The sequence below is a fragment of the Notolepis coatsorum genome, assembly GCF_963971535.1.
Source record: "Notolepis coatsorum genome assembly, chromosome: 3".
Classification (NCBI taxonomy): Eukaryota; Metazoa; Chordata; class Actinopteri; order Aulopiformes; family Paralepididae; genus Notolepis; species Notolepis coatsorum.
The window spans coordinates 181990156-182012350 of NC_140167.1; the positions used below are offsets into that span (position 1 = coordinate 181990156).

Genomic DNA, 22195 nt, shown 5'->3' on the forward strand with positions numbered 1-22195 from the left:
ACTTATTAATATGGACGTGTAAGATGTGCATTAACTTTTCCTCGGTCTACAGATGAACTTTGACCACCTGAAGGAGATCAATCTTTTACATGGTCCTCAACAGATCACTGCTTACAGCATGTTGGCCCATGAAATTCTCTTAGGTTTCCAAGATGGCCTTGTATAAGGACATGCAAGTAGGCTTAATTCAGCTACAGGAAGTTAGCTGTAGATATTGGCCGTAACCTATATACCACTCCCTGCTCCACATCTTATATCATTGATCCACTTGCCGATCAGATCGCCCCAGTAATGGGCTGCTGATCCCTAGTCTTATGAACACATCTGCAGGCCCTCTTGGTCCACCCCTCTTGAGTCGGGCAGGGGTCTGAGTGCTCAGGGTGTCGTCTGCTGGCACTGATCCGAGTGCTGCTTTACCTCTAATCCTGCCAACCACACATCTCCCCTCATCTCCATCCGTCCAGCTCTGGCCAGGGGATTTGGCAGCCATTAAGAGATGGCTTTTGCAAATGTGTGTGGTGCCGTTAATGATGGTGCAGCATAAACACACTCACTAAAAGGGGAGGTTGCTATGCAGTAAGTGCAACAGCAGGCATACACATGCACACATTTATTTGCTCTCATACAAATAGTGCGTCAGGCACAGGTCAGTTCTGCCAGCTGTGATGGTCTCAGTTGTGAGGGTGAGCTGGACATACAGAATGGACAGACTCATGGACATTTGGACAGGGACTTCTATCACACATGGACACAACTATCAGGCATGAAAGACCGGTAAGAAAGAACATATCCCACGCCATCATTTGTGCATCTTGTGTTTTATTTTGCGTAGACCCTTTAGCTATTGCATAAATTGCCATCAGGTGTGGCAATTCTATTTAAAAGATAAGCAGCTAGCAGACACTTGTTTTGAAGTGATTTGCATGTCTATAGTGTGTTGGGGCATTTTGTTTTCATTCTAGAAATACGTTTTATTGTAACATCCTATGGAGTGTATAAAATGTAGCGATCAGTCAAGAAACCGATATGAACTATCACATAATCGCTGATGGATCTCCAGGAACAGGTCTTTTAGTGTATATAATTCATAATTATTGCTTTTAGTGAGTTTTCTTTCTTTCTACCTTTCAGACTGTGTCATCTCAGCTCTGTTGTAATCCTGGCCCGTCCCCGATGAGAGGCGGCAGGAATGATTGTCATCACCATCACTGGTGGTCAGTCTCGCTCCTTAAAGGAACATGTCAACATTATGGGAAATGCGCTTACCATCTTCTCCAGAGTCAGACAAGAAGATGGATACCAATTTCCTCTCTGCATTCAGTAGAAAGCTATCCGGCTGCAAGTTAGCCTACAGTAATTTAGCACAAATGAATTGAAGTGGATACCTACCAGCTAGCCTAGCATTTGTCCAAAAACACTCCTCCTGGAGCTTTAAGCTTGGCTAGTGGTCCGTATCCGATTCCATTCATTTGTGCTAAGCTTGGGTAGCCTGCATCCAGATAGCTTTCTACTGAACGCACATTGGCATCTATCTTCATGTCCGACTCTGGAGAAGGCTGTAAGCACATTTCCCATAATGTTGGTGTGTTCCTTTAAAACCCTCTGAGGTCTCCAAACCCGTTTCATTTGTAGGCGGGTTTACAAATGATCACAAAATAGTTCAGACCTCAGAGGGTTTAAACCCTCACCAGCACTGAGCAGAATATGAAACCTAGATATTGCACGAATAAGAGGCTCCTAATCTAAAGAGATTTATTGATTGATCAAATAGAAAAAACACAAACTGCAGCCAGCATGAACTGGGTGGAGGGTGAGATCCGGCAGACAATGTCTATTGTTGTTGGGGCTAATCTCTAATGTAGGCTGTTCAATCACATCATCGTTTCACCATGCTCAGCGGCTGGGAAAGGGGACAGTTTCACCCTGAAAATAGCCCTGAGCCCACCAGTCAACGTGACTCACACATCAAATCATTACTCCGACGCACCCTGCTGCTGCCAGCGCAGACCTCTGCAGCAACCTGTTAATCTGCGTAGGGTGAACAGCAGAACCCATCTGCAAAGTGTTCTGTAGCACTCACTGTGTACTGTGCACCACAACTGTTGCCTCGAGTTGATCTGTGGGACTTGCAGAGGTGCATTGTTAGTATGTGAGGTATCTACAGCAGATGGGAGGAAATAGAAGAGTTGTTTTGTTTTTTGTTTTGTTCTGGTTCTGGTTCCTCTTTCGTTTTACCCGCTCCTGCTGTTGCTTCTGGTATTGATTGCTGATGCTTCCACAAAATGCTACTCTATACAATTGCACCTTGTGTATTTCAAGCGATCTGTTTAAAGAAACAAGACACTTTGATAAATGTTGAATGTCATGAGTCTGGTCTTTACATGTGGATAGCATGTTATTTCACTTCCATCCATTTGGGATTCTTCTTAAGACCTGGGTCCTGAATACGTTTCTGTTTTAAACCGTTTTTTGAACTGATTGTATAGACCTCTTCAGAAGTATGTTGCTATTCCGTTGCTTGGGGGAACAACTTTGGCCCCTGTTTATTTACCGTCAGCGAATGAATGTATTAACAAACATTGCAACAGGAAATACAAAGGGGCCTATTTAGAATGTTTATGTCATCATGTTAGAAAAGGTCTATGAAATGGAACGAACCTACCCGACTATTTGGATCATTGCTGGAGTGTTTTGTGTACCATACTAATCATTGCCATCTCTGATCTACAACTCGCAAGTGCTCCCAACAACATATATTAATTATTATTAATTACTATGGTCTGTTCTTCCAGCATCTAGCTCCTGCAGCTATATGGGGTCATGATGTGAAAGTATTATCCTAATACAAGTTGGTGAACTCCCCTTAGCAGTGTTATGCAATCCTCACTCCGTCTGTCAGAAACGTGTAGATGGGGAGATATTTTGTGACTTGTGACTTGTTTTTGGGAACGCTTTTTGTCCAAATACATAGATAATGTGTTTTTGGGAACGCTTTCTGTCCAAATACATGGATAATGTGTTTTTGGGAACGCTTTCTGTCTAAATACATGGATAATGTGTTTTTGGGAACGCTTTCTGTCTAAATACATGGATAATGTGTTTTTGGGAACGCTTTCTGTCCAAATACATGGATAATGTGTTTTTCCAGGGTAATATTTAGCATAGAATATTGGAGAGTAGTCAAGATAATGTTACAGCTGAATATTGATTAGTGAGAGTATTGTACAGAATTGTAAGATAAGATATTCCTTTATTGATCCCCTTGTGGGAATCCGGGCGTCATAGCAGCATGGGGGAGGGGAGGTACAGGTATGGGCAGGGTAAATGGTAAAGAAATGGTAAATGGTGCATTTATATAATCGCTTTTATCCAAAGCGCTTTACAATTTGTTCCTCACATTTTTACCCATTCACTCACACATTCACACCGCAGAGCAAGGTGCCAACCTGCTCATCGGGAGCAATTAGGGGTTAAGTGTTGTTGTGGAAAGGTTGTTTGACACAGCAGGAGACGATATTTCCAATTGTAACAAATAGGTAATTTATTTAAGAAAAGAAGTTCGTTAACAGCAAGAGCTATGGGTCAAAGATGATCGCCACAGCTTGAACAAAAACACTCTACCCTGGAACCCTTTGCCTGTCCCTAAATCCCCTCTCAGTCCTGCCCCCATGACAGATATGATGACGTGTCACATCATGTCAGATCTGACATGACGTACATTAAGATGATACGTAGATTTAACATTGGAGAGAGAGAGAACATGAGGAGAGATAAGCAAGATATGATATCCACACACGATATGATGTAAAACATTAAGAACATGAAGAGAGAGTGAGATATGTGTGTTTGTGTGTGTGTGTGTGTATGTGTGTGTGTGTCTGTGTGTGTGTGCGTCTGTGTACAGACGTGTGTGTATTGTATGTGTGTATTGTGACACAGGGAATGTGTGTGTGTGTCGGTGTGTATGTCTGTGCGACTGTGTGTGTCTGTGTGTGTGTGCTGTGTATGTGTGTAAGAGAGAAAAGACACAAGATTAGAACACACGATATGATGTGCTGAAATGTCCATCTACTATCTTGAGGCTGTTTTAAGAACATCAGCCAGACTGTCGCCCTAGTGTCTTTGAGCCCTGCTAGTTGACCTATATTAAACTAGTCAAGACTAACCCCTTTCCTACCTCCACCCTCGTATACACATTTTCCCCAACATTCCCCCATTTGGGGCTATCCCTAGTCCCACCCAAATCATATAACCAAGAAAATGTGAACGTCTAACTAAACAAGAAACCTTACTTCATTCACTGGACCCCTAACGGACCAACAAAAGCTGACTACCGTTCTCACAATAAACACAAAACCGCTCAAAACAAGAGTAATAATAAAACATCAAAAAAAATAAAAAAAAATTTATAATCCTAACCTGACAGACAAATCCCCCCAACCTCCACCGCTTACCAAATGAGCCACAGTTCCGGCCGGAAACCGCGACTCTCATCAGGGAAAGGAGAAGTTGACCGTCAGAACTAAACATAGAACATCCCTCCCAAAAAAAAATGACATTGTCTCTTCCATAACATTGAGTCCCAGTGTCCATCGCTCAGCCCCCCTTCCATGCCCACGCCATAGTCTCCTCACCGTATTGCCAAAAGTCACATTTTGCCAATACAGCAACCACCACGCCACACCTCCAGTCCTCGTAGAAGCATGTCCCCATGCCTGGACGGGAGGCGCTGGTACCGACCTCACCACGTGTCCCCCCATCTTCGACGGGAGGTGCCCATCTTGCCCACTGCGTTAGCCCCCCCCTTTTGTCCCTCCAGTCCCCAGAACCGATCCCCCGACCACTTCTTCTCAATGCTTCCTCAGGCTCAGAACCGACACTCTGCCGATGCCCCTTCCCATTCCGGTTTGACCAGGACCACAAGTAAAATAAACAAAAAATAATAAAAAAATAAAAAACAATGCAATGATTTTCAATGGTTGCAATCTCTATGCCGAAGGATCATTAGAAAATCAGACTAAAATTCCTAGTTAAAGGAATAAACCAACAAAACTGCGCTCAGACCATCCCCCGTCACCCTTAAAGGAAAGAACCAACAAAAAGAAAATGTCCCTACCTCACCATACCCCTAATCCTCTATCCCCTCGTCTCCCTCTAAGGCAGCATAAAGCTGAGGATATGGCCCGATTTGTGGCTCAATCTCTTTCTGTCCCACCATCAGCATTTGGCTCGTTACGTGTGAAGTTACCAGCCTACCCAAGAGAGGCATACCACAACAGAAAAGGAGAACCAATATCAACCCTGCCACCCCGATGGATATCCCCGTCTGCATCACTATGCTTCCCCACTGTCCCAATCTTTCCAACACCCCACTCCCCCACCATTCTTCATTCCGGCCAGAATTCCCCCTCAATTCCTCCCTCAAATCCTTCAGCTTAGCCATGGCCTCGGAGAACTTTCCCCCTGGCCCCACATTCGTCGGAATGAATGTGCAGCAGTACTGTCCAAACATGGAACAGACTCCACCCTTCTCCGCCATTAACCAGTTCAGAGCCTGTCTATTCTGCCACGCCACCGTACTGGTCGCGTGCATCTGGTCCCCCATTGCATCCAACGCCTCCTCGGTGTAATTGAGATACCGCTGCTGATTGTAAAACAAATAGTTGATCCACCCGGTGTTCTTATTGACCGATATCCATGGCAGAATAGACTCAAACCCTGCCGCAATCTCATTCTTAGCCATGAACTCGGCTGGAATGCCCCTTGGCTGTCCTATGCTGTCCAGATACACCCTTGGGTCTGCCTTGTAGCTACGCTTCGTTCGAGAGATAGGAGACTCAGAAGGTCCTTCCGTCACTGATAATGGTAGGACCACCATTGGCATGATCGCCTGAACCCGGGCACATCTACCTGACCAATCTAAAGGAAGTGTATTCCTCAACCTCCTACCGCCGCAGAGCCAGTATTGGTCCGCCAGTGCCATATCCTGGACATGAAAAGGGCAAGCTACAGGCCGTGGGTTGGTATCCACTCCCTTTAACACGACCCCGTGTCCACACTTTCCTTCTTTCGTACAGTTAGTCGTGATGCTCCAAATAGTAGTGCACCGCCCCTCTGCCACCTCCCCTACATCCCGGGTCCCCTCCTTTTGCAAGCACTCGAAATCCTTGGTCAGCCATAGTTTGACACCTCTGGGTATTGGCAACCCCGTCGCTCGCTTTGACCCTTTTAACCTCCTTCCAGTTAAGAGTACCCTCCTCCCGTTCGGATGCACTCCTTCCCCTACTTAGATGCACCTCTCCCCGTAAGGTTTAGGCAGTCCGCTACGACGCAACAACCAGCTCCTTTCTCAGGACTGCCTTGTCCGACGTCGGCCCCTCTCCCCCAACAGAGATGCAGGTCTCCACTTCCGGCGGTAAGGTCTCCTCTCATGAACGGAAGCAGTCCCCTTATTTTACCTTCAGGTGCAGTTTAAGGCTGGGTCCCTTTCCAACCTTAGGAGAGACAATCCAGATTCCTCTGAATTGACACCCCTTATCCTTCTGCTTCCCAGTGGTTCTTTTCAAACCTGCTGATCACAGAAGCACAACTCGCCTACTAACCCTGTATCGGTTAGTAAGGTTACTGTGGCCTGACTGTACATTGAGCCAGGTGCATTCATGCCACTGTTGTCCAGTCACTCACGGTCCCACATCCCGCGTGTCTGTGACTATAAACAGGGTCATAACGCTCTCCCAACCGGCTGGCGACCCAGTCGATAGCGACCTCATAGTCCGTCATCAAGTCAGGACCCCAAGCGGCTGACTGTCCGTAGTACCTATCAGCCACTCAGTTTAGAAACCGACGGTCTTGTCCCCACCCCACTTGCTCTGGGCATGGAAATATTGACCGTTTTCGCCAGCCTTGCCTGTTCATGGCAGGAGCTGTGCCCCCTACGGTGCACCGCCCTGCTCCTAGGTGTGGACTGTCGCCCACGTACCACCCAGTGCCCACACCAACTTACGTGCGACGTTTCCTGGGCCGACTAGACGGTACCACAGTGGTATGTTATTTCATACCTCGTTACGCACGAGGGCCTTCAGTTTCTCCCCAGCACTATAGTGTGTGTTTAACGTGCGCCCAGACTCTTGCGAGCCCACTGCCGCCTGTTAGAGGCTAGAGGTTCGGGGTGCCTAATCCCCTCCCTAACCCCGTGCACACGTACATCCAATTTCCTACACCGTTCCCGCATAGTGACATCCTTGAAATCCGTGACGTTTCCTGCCGCCTTAAAACGACTAGAGCCGAGAAACCCCAAACACTCTGCCTCGCACCAAGGGCGACTATTATGGGGCCCCTCCCATGCCTCTGCGTCCCTGTCACACTGAGCCCAACTGAACTTCGTGCCCTTCACCAGCAGCCTATCCGGACGTGCCTTGGAGCAGACATAACAATCCTCTATCTGATTCTGCGCGCTCGTGTACTGGACCCACTTAAACCACTCATTCCCTAAAGCCGCCCTATACATCGGGTCAGCCTCCGGGTCTTCCTCGTCATAGTCATAGTCGCCCCCATCTTGTTCCCCGGAAGGAAGCAAACCCCTCAACCTGGCCCAGAGTGAGCCCACTGAGTCCCTCAACGTTCCGGCTGTATTAAACTAGTCAAGACTAACCCCTTTCCTACCTCCACCCTCGTATACACATTTTCCCCAACAGTGTCTTGCTCAAGGAGGAGCGGGAATCGAACCGGGAACCTCCGGATTACCAGACGACTGCTCTACCTCCCGAGCCACTGTCGCGAAAGACATAAATATAGGCAATAAAATGGGGGCGGAGCCAGGCGTTCATGGGGTAAGACGTGTTTCACGGGAGCTCCCTACTATCGTGCGGAAAACACTGTCACCCCACTAGTCTTTATTTAATTTTTATTTGTTATTGGTCTTTTTGTTGAGTGGTCGAGCATCTACTACTTTCATCGACCTTTTTTCAACTTTTCACAATGTCGAAGGGTACCAGAGCCATGATCACTTCAGCCGACAAAATGGCACCGAACCCGTCCTCGCTTTCGCCTGAAATAAGTTAAATTCTCTCGGTCGTGACCAAACTCCATGCGGACTTTGAGGTACGCTTCGCTGATGCACAAATGAAAGCGCAGGCGGAACTTTTTGATACCTTTCATCGGGCAATGTCGGAGGAAATCAGGCTGGCGGTAGGCCCGTTGAGAGAAAAGATGGAGTCGCTACACGCTGACGCCGCAGCTAACGCTAGCGAACTAGCCTCGCTAACGGCTGAGGCCTCGACAAGGCGAGAAGGTGGCGGGTCTGGAGACCTCCTTGCTGGCTGGGCAGGCTGACGTCGCCAAACTACAGTCGGTAATTATGGAAATGCAGTCCAGGGAGAGACGATACAACATCAGGATTGTTGGTGTACCGGAGGGCAGTGAGGGAGGACCTCTCTCGGAGAATATGCCGGAGCTGCTGCAGAGAATACTGGGGAATGATGTCCTTCCCGATCCGCCCATATGTGAGTCGGCTTACAGAGCGGGCAAGACCAGTCCTGGTGTGAGCAAGGAGCCGAGGCCCATCATTGTCAAGCTAAACAGGCTACAGCAGAGAGAACTCATCATGCGGTCGGCCCGGGCCAGAAGAGGGGATCTGGGTCTCGGCAATCACAAAGTGGCCATTTTCGAGGACTTCACACCGGAGGTTCAGGCACAGAGGGGCGAATACAAAGTGGTCATGGCCAAGCTATGGAAACTGGGCTTGAGGCCTACGCTATTCGCCCCCGCGAGATTGTCTGTGCTATGTAAGGGCGATGAACGTCGCTCATTTTGGTCGTTGGCCAAAGCGGAGGAATACCTCGGGGGGTTGGTCGAAAGTTCGAAACGGTTGCTTGATAGCTATGTCGGGTGAGTAACTTGGCGTTGTGGACCTAAATACATTGATAGGGCGGACTGCTCACAAATGCTTGTTGTCATGCCCAGACAGGCTAACTATCCGCTGCCCATCCAAGCTCTATGGAAGCTAGCGAGCTAACTGAACAATGTACATAGCGTCCTTAACTAACTTCTTGTATGCTTTTATTTTTATATCCAGGATGTTTTGAGCTTTGGGCTCCAGTAGTGGAAGGTCGGTTGAATATACATATACAATATATGATAACAGGTTGGGTCGGGTATAGCTTTGCTTGCACTCTGGCCATAACCCTCTTTTCCTTTTCTTCTTATTGTCGCTGTTTTAATGACATCTGTATGCGCGATTTAAATGTGATCCGATCCTGCCTTAGACTATCTGCTGGTATGCTTTAATTTAATTTTGTTTGGAATTTTCCTTTATCCATTTATGCTATAACGTTGCGACATTGATACGCAGACTCAGAAGTAGATGGCTACAGGGTTGATGTTGAGTTACTATATAATAATGGCTATTTTTTCCATTTTAGTTATCTCATGTTAGGGCCAAGGCTCACGGTGGTTTTCGACCGATATCTTTATTGAATTTAATTTAAATTTTTATTTGTGTTTATTGGACTAGTGGGGGTTTAATCAGGGGTTTATCTAGAGGGGGGTTGGAGTGGAGAGTGTCTTATTGGATCCATGACTCCAATGGGTAATGAGAGGAAGATGACCATCCTTAGTGGATGGGGCATAGGGAGGGGATTGGAGAGTGGGTATAGGAGGGTTAATAATAGGACGGGTGGGTTAGGGTTTAGAGTAGAAGGAGGGGGGGTTGTAACTGGGGTGGTATTGTTCTGTGTTTTATGTACTGTTGTCTTATATGTGTGTGATTGTTCCTCCTCTGAACTCCTGAGATTGACCGTCAGTGCCCGCCTGGATCAGCGCCTCGAGCCTCAGCCTGGCTGCACTGGTATGTTCTCTACGCATTTAGACAAATTCGACCATGGCTAAATTGAATATTTTAATTTGGAACGCAGGGGGTCTTAACGCCCCTCACAAGCGTGCCAGTGTCCTTTGGTTATTGAAGAGAAGAAATATTGACATTGCTCTCCTTAGTGAGACGCATTTATTGGTGGGTGATGTGTCAAGGCTGGCAAATCGACAATATCACGTTATCTCCTCATCCTCAGCCGATGATAAGACGAAAGGAGTCGTCATAGTTACAAGACGTAACCTTGATATCAAAGTCCTGGACGTGTGGTCGGACACGGAGGGAAGGATTACTATAGCAAAAGTTGAGTTCTCTCATAGGAAGATGGCAATAATAGCATTGTATGCCCCTAACACATTTGATTCAGCGTTCTACGATACAATCACGAAGAATATGTTGGAACTTACTGGATACGCTCTCATTGTGGGTGGCGATTTTAATGCGTGCTGGGATGCGGAGATGGATAGGTCCGGGTCCTCTGAAACAGGCGACCAAAAACGGTCCTCTAAGGCCCTCAGGATGTGGGCCCAGGACACGGGGCTCGCAGACCTATGGCGCATATCCAATCCCACCCTCAAGGATTACTCTCACCTGTCAGCCAGACACAAAACCTTCTCTCGAATAGACTATGCATTCGCGTCCCCTAATATGTTTGATAGTTTCGACATCTCATTGGTTCCCCTGGCTCTCTCGGACCACAAGGGGATTTTCCTTACGGCAACCTTTGGCACGCTCTCCACGAGAGCTCCCAGGTGGCGTTTTAACTCAACCTTATTAAAGAACGATGATTTCTGTTCTGAATTCAGGAGTAAACTAGCTGAATTCTTGCAGATCAACGTTGGCACGGTCGAAGAACCTAGGGTCCTGTGGAACGCATTGAAAGGATTTATCAGGGGTCATGTCACACTTTTCGCCTCCAATTTGCGTAAATCCCGGTCAAAAAAGCTAGAAGGACTGGAAACATTATATGCGGACCTATACGCATCCTTGCAAACTAACTATAGTGAACGACTAAACACACAACGTAAGATAGTCAAGAAAGAAATAAACTCCATACTTAAACAACAGTCTGAGTTCTTGATACATAGGACAAGACAAAATTACTACTTTCACGGCTCCAGGCCTAGCCATCTATTGGCAATGAAAATACGCTCGAATGATCATTTCTCGGATATCCCCTCGATCAAGACGAGACAGGGTACAGTCACTACTGATTCGAAAAAGATCAACGACACCTTTAAAGAGTTTTACTCACAGTTATATAGCTCAGAGGTTAATCTCGACGACTCTAAATTTGAATCGTTCATGGGCGGGCTTGAGATACCCCACATTTCTGAGGAAGAGGCCAAGGAACTGGGGAAACCGATCACTCTGATGGAACTAAGGGAGACGATTGCTGAAATGCAGAGGGGTAAGGCACCAGGCTGGGATGGTATTCCACCCGAGGTGTATTTAGCTTTCTGGGACCAACTGGGTCCATTGATGCTCGATATGATCAATTACGCTATCGAACAAGGGGAGTTCTCAAGAGATGTCAACATGGCATTGATTTCTTTACTTCTCAAGAAGGACAAAGATCCCAATGATTGTGGTAGCTATAGGCCCTTGAGTCTTCTCGGGGCCGATTTAAAAGTGTTTGCCAAGGTGCTGGCCCGCCGCCTGCAGAGATTTATGACGGTATTGGTACACTGCGATCAAACTGGTTTTATCCCGGGGCGCCTGGCTGCAGATAATCTTAGGAGGCTGTTGCATGTAGTCGATAACAGTAAAGACAATACAGCTCCGTCCACAGTTCTGTCTTTGGATGCCATGAAGGCGTTTGACAGACTTGAGTGGTCATATCTGTGGAAGGTACTTGAGGTTATGGGTCTTGGAAAGAGTTTTATTCATATGATTAAAGTCCTGTATGCCTCGCCGTCTGCGATGATACTGACAGGCAAAAACTGTTCCACACTTTTTCCAGTCTCCAGATCTTCTAGACAGGGTTGTCCTCTGAGCCCAGGACTGTTCGCGCTTTCCCTCGAACCATTGGCCCAATTTATTAGGCAATCGGAGGACATAGTCCCCATAATGGTCAATAATACTCCACACAAAATTTCTCTCTATGCGGATGACCTACTGATTTTTATGGACGACCCCTCCCGGTCGGCCACGAAATTACTGGGAATAATCGACGACTTTGGTAAAATGTCAGGCTTTAAGATTAACTGGAACAAATCAGCCTGCCTACCTCTTAATGAGCTGGCCAAGGCGGTGCGACTACCAGCTGATATCCCCATAGTGGAACATTTTAAATACTTGGGCATAGAGATATTCCCCACGCTGAATCAAACTACTAAGTACAACTTCACGGGTACTTATGATAAAATACGCCAGGATCTAGACAGGTGGTCGTCCCTTCCTAACTCCTTACAGGCCCGGGCTTCCATAATCAAAATGAACGTCCTGCCTAGGATAAATTTTGTTAGCTCAATGCTCCCCCTGCCCCCTCCAATAGACCACTGGCGCAAGGTACAATCGATGGTATCTAAGTTTATCTGGAATAACAAACGCCCGAGAATCAAAAGGGCTACTACTCAACGTAGAAAACAAGATGGGGGCCTCGCAATCCCTGATTTTAAGCTTTATTTCTGGTCCTTTTCACTGAGACCTCTGATGTGCTGGCTAGACCCTGTTGAGGCTGTATCTTGGCGCACCTTAGAAGCAGCGGCGGTTTCACCGCTAAGATTGCAGGATGTAGTGTACTCCACTGTCCCTATTTCGAAATGCCGACTGAGGTATGGACTGATCATAACTCACGTGATCCAAACGTGGCGTAATGTACAGAAGTCGTGTGGGGTTAAATGCCCATGGCACCTGGACTCTCCAATTTTTTATAATCAGCAACTACTTGTTGGGCATAAGCCGGTTAGTATTCCTCAATGGCAAAGGAGGGGAGTTCATACTCTGGAGGATATTTATGATACGAACGGCCTTCGGGCGTTTCAGGACTTAAGAGAATTTTATGATCTTCCCGGCGAGTCTTTCTTTCTTTACCTTCAACTAAGGTCAGCGCTGAGGGCGCATGGCGTGCCGTGGGCTCAAGCTTTGCAACCACACCCCTTCCTCAGGCTCATAGTGGACAGGACGACCTCCAGAGGGTTTGTCTCAGATCTTTATACGCTCTTAATTCAATCCACGTATAAAAATTTGTCATTAGATACAATCTGGTGTGGGGACATCCCGGAGTTGGACCCCGAGTTTGACTGGGATGATGTTTGGGCAAATGTGGCATTGTCTTCCCGCAACCCCAATCACCAGCAGATTAATTTTAATTATATTCATAGGACCTATCTTACACCTAGGAAGCTATTTGCTATGGGACTGGTATCTGACTCTCGGTGCACTTTGTGCTCTCAAAGGGCCGCTGGCACTTATATGCATATGTATTGGGATTGCCCACCAGTGGCCCGCTTCTGGAGGTCAATAACGGACAAACTTTCAGATCTGTGTGGCTTAACTATCCCATTCACAGCTGTTACGCTACTCCTGAACGATATAACGACACTACCTGCGTCCTTTCAACTAAAAAGGGTTGTCCTAGTGGGTGTCACAGCAGCGAAGAAGCTAATAGCAATGAGATGGAAAGAGCCTGAGAAGCTCACAGTGATTAACTGGTCCCTAACACTATTGGATGTGATTTATCTTGAGATATCCACGGCGCGGGTGATTGGGGTGGGACAGGCAGGTATTGACCTGTGGTTTGCAGCAGCCGAAAAGGTCAGGACCGCCGTGTGCGGCTGAGCGGGGTTGAGGTGCGTGTTCGGGGGAGTCCGGGGGTCTCGTGGGAGGGGGAGGAGGAAATGTCTTGTCTGTCTTGTCTTTTGTCTTGTCCTCTTGAGTTTAGCTGGGGATTTTATGGGGGGGCAGCTATTTAACTATTTCTTCACTGTTTGGTCACTTTTACACGGTCTCTGTGAGTCTATGGAACACCTCTACAGGTTTTTGTTTTTTTCATGAAGGTTCATTGCTCTGTTTTCGGGTCGTGTTCTCAAAAAGTGGTCCTTGTGGTGAATTAGAGATGTACGTTTTATTAATATAGGGTCACACGGCCGGGAATCGGGGCTGAACACTGGGAAAGACCATTTATTAGATAGTACCCCTTGGATTTAAAATTTTGAAGGTTGAACTCTGTTTTCTTTTCTCTTTGTCTGTATAAATTGTTATTCTGTATTATTATTGTTTTTGTTATTTTCTTGTGAAGTTCTATGTATTGTGATTGTGTTAATGTGTTGTCTTGTTTCATGTGAATAATAATAAAAAAAATGTGATCAAAAAAATATATATAGGCAATAAAATTAGATGAAAATAGAAATAGGAAAATATGAGGGGAGGAGTGTAGACGGTAAATAAGTGTTTATTTTTTACTCTTTACACGAGAGAACGTCCCTCGCTCCTCATACCTTTCTCTCTCTCTGGCTCCAGTGTTGGTGCTGGGCCTGCTGCCCCCGGCGGCGCTGGCGGTGTGGGCGTGTGCGCGCGCCTGTCCCCCTGCCTGCACGTGCACCCAGGAGAAGAGCTGCAGCGTGCTGTGTGACCGCTGGCGCTCCACGCTGGCTGCCTATTCTTTAATCCCAGCCGAAGAGTGCTGCCGAGTGCTTCCGCGTTTTCCCTGATTGGCCGCGACACGCCCCGCGGCAGCGGCCGCGGCATTATGCAGCCGTAATCCCTGCTGTTTTTCCATCGACGCTAAGCTCAACTCGTTCGCCGCCTTGCTGTGGAGCCTGCGGTGCGGTTGGTGACAAGTTCGAATCACTTCAATTTTTTTTTTTTTTTTTTTTTCGTTTATCATCTCTCGCTATAAACGTGCATTCTTTCGCTGGTTAAGTTTAGGCATTCTTTCGGAGTTGGTTAAGGTTAGGGTTAAGTTAAGGTTAGGCATTATTTCGGAGTTGGTTAAGGTTAGGGTTAAGTTAAGGTTAGGGTTAAGGTTAGGCATTATTTCGGAGTTGGTTAAGGTTAGGGTTTGTCTGTCTTTCTTGACGTGGAGGCAGCAGCCTATTTCCGCTCTACCACTCTGCCGCGCGCCGCGGTCACATGGGCGTCATGGCCAATCAGAGAAACGCGACGCACTCTTCGGCTGGGATTAATATAGACGCAGCCTGGCCAACCTGCCCAGGGAGTTCCCCTGCGAGGCCTCCTCCATCAACCTGGACAAGAACAGCCTGAAGTTCCTGTCGGAGAGGGCTTTTGGAACCCTACCCTCCCTCAGGACCCTCTCGCTGGGCCACAACAACATCTCCTTCATCACCCCTGGAGCCTTCAAGGTGCACCCCAACACACTACCGCCCCACAGGACCTCTGGAGTTTTATATTGTTATCAGGCCAGTGACATGATAGTCGTGATTCTGCTGTGGATGAGTCTTATTGTGACAACAAAATTAGTTAGAAGACATTAAGAGATGTATCCACCTGTCTGGCTTCATAGAACTAGTAGAGAACAAGGCGTCACAGTGTCACAGACGTGAAGCAATAGGGCAGATTGAAGTGGAGTGGCTAACTGAGTGAGTGAGTGAGTAACTGATAGATATTGTAGGTATATAAAAAAAAAAGTTAGGGCTGGGACTTTATCGCATTCATTTTGATTAATTAACTACAGAAAGAATTAAAAGTTAAAAAAAAAGTATGCATTTAATCGCATGATGATTTTTCTTTATTGTGTAAGAATGTTACCTTTCAAAGGAGACCAGACTCATAACGTATAATAAATCGCAAATAACTTTTTTTCTTAGTCTGTTTTGTTCATAAAAAATGTTAAAAGCTTGTTGAAAAGCTGTGTAGATAGTCAACACGTCTCTCTCCTGCAGGGTCTGCCCAACCTGGTGGAGCTGAGGATGGCACACAACGAGTACATCAGCTACCTCCACACGCGCACCTTCGCCACCCCGAGGAAGCTGGTGCGCCTGGACGTGTCCGACTAACATCTTCAACATTCCTGATCGCATTTTCCTGGAGCAAACGGCGCTCCGGGAGCTGCTCTGCTTCCAGAACAACATGCGCAGGATCCCCGGGGCGCTGAGGGGAATGGAGAACCTCACCCACGTCTACCTGGAGAGGAACAAGATCGAGGCCGTGGCCTACAACTCCCTGCTGGGCCTGGGGGGCCTCAAGTAGGTCACGCGGTGAATGGAATGTGGTCGGGAGGTCATATATTTCAATGGTCTTCCCTAGAAATCCTGAGAACAAAACGTGTCTCTCTCGCTTTATCGCTCTCTCTCTCGCTTTCTCTCTCTCTCTCTCTCTCTCTCTCTCTCTCTCTCTCTCTCTCTCTCTCTCTCTCTCTCTCTCTCTCTCTCTCTCTCTCTCTCTCTCAGTGCATGCTGGGAATGAGATTGGAGAGATTGGAGAGGTTGGAGATTGGAGGTGTAGTGAGTTTTTTTCTATCTTTATCTGTCTATTTTATTAATTTGTTTATGGGATATTGTATTATAGTGTTGTGTTGGGTTGCTGTGTGTTTTTGGTGTGTATAGGGTTAAGTGGGAGTGTTTTGTTTGTTTGGCAGTCGGCCAGGCTGTGTTGCTGGCTGACGTCAGACGCCAGTATGGAGTTTGCCAAAATGAGCAGGAAGCATGGTGTAAAGATTAATGCTTCTAATGTGTCCGTAGAGGATTGCAGCTTGGCAATAGGTAAAGTCGTTGGACATAAAAGTGTGAAATCAGCCGCAAGGATGAACGGTGGAGTTGTTATTTTCCTAGACTGTCTTGAGAAGGTGCACTCGGTTGTTGAATCAGGAATCAATATCGAGGATGTGTTTATTAAAGTGGAGCCTCTCTCCACACCAGGCAGAAGGATTAATATAAATAACATCCCGCCGTTCATAAGTGACGAAGTAGGCCTACTGATAAATCAACTTGCAAGATATGGGAGGATAATTTCCCCGATAAGAAAACTGTCATCTGGATGCAAATCTCCATTGTTAAAACATGTTGTGTCACATAGACGCCAAGTTTTAATGATTCTCGAGAACAACAGAGAAGAGATTGATTTGGTTTTAAAATTAAGAGTTGATGATTTTGATTACGTCGTTTTTGTGAACTCTGGAAACTCAAAATGTTTCAGATGCGGGGAAGAGGGACATTTAATCCGAGACTGTGTGAGGGAAGAGGGGAGAGGCGCACAATCTCAGCCTGCGCGCAGTGCAGCAGGGACAGTGATCCCAGTCGAAGCTGCGCATAGTGCAGGTGTAGAGAAGGGAGAACTCGGAGTGTGGCAGCGCAGAGCTGAGAGCAGTGACAACAACAGTGTCCCGATGCAGAGCACTGTCGGTAGTGATCCTTTGCAGGCCGTCGGCAGTGTAGACGGTGTCCCGCTGCAGACCGTCAGCAATGTAAACAGTGGCCCTTTGCAGACCGTCAGTAGCGCAGCAGATAGTATCCAGATGCAGGGCCACAGAACCGGTGTAGCAGGTACGGAGCAGAGCCTTGGTACAGAGGAGGGAGGAGTGAGGGAAGCTGCCCCCCCCTCAACTAGTGGCGACTGTGGGGTAACAGGGGGTGGTGCGGGTGGTGCAGGTACAGAGGAGGGAGGGGTGCGAGACGCTGTTCCCCCCTCAACCAGTGGTTGTGTAGGTAAGGAGGTGGGAATCAGAGATGCTGCCCCCCCTTCAACAAGTGGCGAGGTAACAGGGGAGAGCAGAGTTTTTTTTGTCCCCCCAAGCCCAACACCGCGTAGGGGTAAAAAAAGGAATAAAAAAAATATGACAAGTGAAGTAATAGGGGAAATTTGAATGTGGTGGACAATGTACACAGTCAGACAGTGGATGGCGTGGTGGGAAGTGATGGAGGGGTGGGCTCTCAGGATAAGGAAGGAGTGACAAGTTTGGTCAAAGAGAGTCAGGAGGGTGTAGAAGACACAGGTTCCTCTCAGTCCAGCATGGACGAGGATGAGGTTGAAAAGCAATGGGGTGAGATTGAAATACAATGGGGGGATGACATCTCAAGTGTTGAGGAAGATGAGTTCCCAAATGCTTCTCAAGTGTCTGATTCACAACGGAATTTTTTTTATGCAGTCAGGCAGATACAGAAGTTCCTGCACACAACAAAAAATTTGAGAAGTGTGCCGTTCCGATAATCTTCAGCTTCACGCCACTAATAATATTCCTAATTCTCTATGTCTTCATTTACCACTCGGGAAAATAGTTTGTTTGTTTAGGCACGTATTCCACTGTCTTGTGTTCTTTACTCACGGTGCCCGGTGTGGCGATAATGTCCCTCCGGTCTGAAGCTCCACTCGTTTCCACTCTGGAGGAAACACCGCAGTCGCCGCTATGAACTGGTTCCACTGGAGAAAAGGTAAAACACAAAAAGAGCCGTGTATCCTCGCAGCCCTGCGTCCTCTGCTAGCGTCCTCTCGACTCCCGTTTTCATTCCGCCATTGTTCGTCATTGATTCTCCTTTCAGTAGCGCCAGCACTTCCGGGCACCGCCCCCGTCACGCCAGCCAGCCAATCACCTCGCGCTCCCTCCAACGACGCTCCCCAGCTGCGTAAGAAGAAGAGGGCACACATGTGTAGCCTGTATAATGTTTACATACGCTACCCCCCCCTGGTGGTCCTGCACTCGCCTGCTGTAGCTGTCGTCTGCACAAAATCACCATCCTCCCAAGATGGCTCTCTCCGCTCCCGTCAGGACCTCCTGGACTCCACTCCGTCTAAACAAACAACAGGGACAGCATGGTGCAGTACAGCGACGGTACTTCACATATCATTTATCAGCTGATATTCACTTGCCTTTTCCATCAGCCAGGTATGCCTTTAGGTCCTCTTCCAGACCATCCCGGGACACGTCCTCCTCTTCGGCTCCCGCAGGTATAGACACCCCCCATACAGATACCCCTAGACCCCCACCCGCGACATTTCCCCCCCCCTATTTCGATGGCTGTCCCGGCCATCACAGCTGGACCAAGCGGATGGGGGGTTTGCCCAAGTTGCTGCGCCGGGATCGTCGAGGCGGTCTGGCTTCCAGGGGGACCACTGCAGGCCCGGCTTCGGCCCTTCCATTCCCTTGGCTGCTCCCTCCTTCCTCAGGATTGACAGGTACCTCCACCTCTCCAGGACCTCCTTCCTCAGGACCGACAGGTCCCCCACTTGACTCCAGGCGCCGGGATCGTCGAGGTGGTATCACCTCCAGGGGGACTACTGCAGCCTCGGCTGCCTCCAGCTGCACAGGTAATGGGGGTTCCTCCGCAGGTCTCGGTACAGCGGGGCCAAAGTGAAGCTCTGGGACCGGGAGGATGTAACCGCCCTGGCCGGTCGCTGGGAGCGGCAGGAAGGGGAAGTGGAGACCCTGGGTTTCAAGGGGGGCCCTACCTTCTGCCGGTCCCTCCAGCACTTCATCAGGGTATGAGGGCACCCCCGCTGGACAGGGCCGGTCAGTCCCTCTCCTCTCAGATCTAGGGCCGGATGGTCGGCAAGGGGGGATTCAGCCACTCGACGCACGTCCACTTCTACCACCCCAGGGCTGGTGTCCCTCAGAATCAGCTGGTTGGTCCCATGGATATCCTGCAGGGGGACCAAGGACACTGTGGCCAGGGAGCACCGCTGGGGGATCAGCACAGAGGAGAGGTGGGGGTTACAAATACGCAATGGCACCTTACCCCCCCGTACCCAGCTGATGGATCGAGCCACTCGCCAGCCACGCTCTCCTACCACCAGGTCAGTGTGGTCTTCCACTAACACCGGGCAGTCCAGGCGACTCATCCGTGGGCTAACCTCTGCCCATACCACGGTCTCCGACTCGGGAGGCACCAGGACAGGGGCCTGCCGCCGCAGTCTAGCTGTGCCGCTGGCCACATCAGCTGGGGGGGTGCTCTGTACCTGCTGACAGAGGTTAAACGCCTTTTCCCACACCCTCCGGGCCGTTGGAGGAACAGTGGAGGTGAAAGCTTCCCGCCCCGGGTGTCCCCCCTGAAATATGCCCTCCCAACATTCTGAGATAACGTTCATGCCCAACAACCCATATTCCGTACTAATACAATCATCGTTTACAATCACCACTCCCCGACCCAGTACCTCAATACCGCCGATGGTAAAGTCCAGAACCACGTAGCCCACAAATGGAATTTGTAGCCCATTAGCCGCTCGCAGGGTCAGCCAGGGTAGTCCTCCAGGCCCTTGGAACCCTTCGCCCCCGAAATGGCGCTGAAAGAATGATTTGCCAAACATAGTCACCTGTGAACCCGTGTCCAGCACACAGGGTATCTTCTTACCCCTAATCAGGACCTCTACCTCGGGACAGCGACCCACCATGGTTGGTCTCTGTAGGGCATCCGTCGTACCTTCTGAACCGGTCACTTGCCCTGTAGTGACCGGGACTGTTGAAAATCCGGGGGAAGTGTGGTCCTACGCGCGCAGTATCTCTCAATATGTCCCGCCTCCCCGCAGTTCTTGCAGATCGGCCGACCCTGTTCATCCCACTGGTAGTTTCGCGGCTCCCGGTTGTCAGGGCGTCGGCGCGGCCGTGCAGAGGGTCTAGCTGAAGGGCCTGGCTGTTCCCACCTCTGGGCTGACTTGGGTCCAGGTCCAGAACCCCACATCTGGCTCCGTATTTCCTCGGCAAAGGTGCTCCCCAGCAGTGTCACCTGGTCACGTAGTTCCCTCTGTAGCTCCACCCGTAGCGAGTCTTTCAGCTGTTGTAGGCCGCTCTGGGATACTGCTTCGACGCCGGGAGGTGGGATAGCTGGGGCAGCTCGGGTCTGGCAAGCCGCCGCCACCTCAGTGGATGCTCGTTCCTCCCGCTCAATGGAGCTCGCTTCCTGCCGAACCTCCTCAAAAGTTGCCTCTGGGTTCCGTCTCAGGTGGCGCAGGAGTTCGCGCTTGATAGGGCCTTCCCGGAGGCCTTTAGTGAACTGCGCCCTCAGCCTCTTATTTTCCTCCCCTGCCCCATCTGGGTCACTAACCCTCCATAGGTACAGGCACTCTCTAAGGCGCAGGGTGAACTCCTCTATCCCTTCCTTCTCCGCCTGCCTACAACAAAAAAAACCTTCTTGAAGGGTATCAGAAGACCTATGGTCTCCGTACTTTAGGGTTAACGCCCTGATTACTTCCTTAGGGGAAGCTTTAATAGTGGCTGAGAGGAGCATGGCTTCTCTATGTGCAGGGCCATCAAGGGAGCTAAACAGGAAATCTATTCCCTGTGGGGAGGGCAATGTCTGTGCTCGCAAAAAGGTCTCGACCTGGGTTAGCCATTGACTATATTTAGTGGTCCCCGGTTCTCCACTAAACTTAGGGACCCAATGCGACCCCAAGTACCAGGGCATCATGACTGCTCGCATCCCCGCTTCTCTAACATTCTCATCGACCATGTTTGCTGTGGACTATGGGGAAGTCCTACCGACTACGCCAAAATATGTCACCTGACCCCCACGGGAAGCATCCAGGTCTAAGGCTAAGGTGTGCACATGCACGGATACTCTTCCCACAGGGGCCAGCCGACCTACCACCATGAATCTCCCCAGGACCACAAACAGACACAGGAGAATGCGCCGAGAAACAGTAAGAAAGCTTTTATTGCATAAAAATAGATAGTTTAATACAAGGTTATATGTTGATATAAATAACTGGTCGGTTAGCCTATTTAAAAGAACCACGCCTCTTAAGCCTAGGGTAGTCTAAAAAGAGGAAGTGCTCCATGCCCCGTAAACCCACCCCCAGACTGTTACTCCCACCCACGTCACCTATCCCCACCCCTGAGACACTGCACACGTGAAGGCAAAAAGAGTCTACCCTGCACACGGGTCTATGACTTATCAAACGTCAACTTAGAATCACACTATACCACACGGTTCACTGCAAAACATCCTGAAATAAGCATCGATATCACACTATCCCTCGGGGAGCCACGGCAAATGCTTTAGGGAGAATATAGGTAGATAAATACACACTAAGTGTTCACACGGTAAATTAAGGGGGTTTGGATAGGATAGTGGGTGTTGTTCACCACTAGGGGTTATGACCAGGCCTAGAATATTCCTCCCATATCCTAACCTAGGTCTGGGGCAGTGGAAGCGCTGAGTTACAAACAATACAAAAAGAAAGGTTATTAATAACCGGGGCCCGAAGCTGAGGGCCGGAAGGACGTCACCTCCTTCCGCTCCCGTAGCCCCTCTCGGCTTCGGGCTAAAAACTGTTCGGTCTGTACTGGGGTGTTTTAGGCCCTCCAAGCACCAGGCGTGCAATAATGTCCTTCCGCCTGTAATGAAAGGCACAGTCAGTAAGAGCAAGGTTCCCCCCCCGTTCACGGGTTCGTCACAATGCACAATTGATTAGATATCCTCCATATGATTTGGAAAAGAG

General features: G+C 48.7%; 1 pseudogene across 1 annotated transcript; it reads left to right on the forward strand.

The window, feature by feature from the left end:
- The first annotated feature begins 8602 nt into the window (after window positions 1-8602).
- On the forward strand, window positions 8603-16018 carry LOC311226088 (nyctalopin-like; annotated as a pseudogene). The gene is made up of 4 exons: window positions 8603-8783; window positions 14330-14447; window positions 15000-15171; window positions 15712-16018. The product of its transcript is annotated as a nyctalopin-like (transcript).
- Window positions 16019-22195: the final 6177 nt, after the last annotated feature.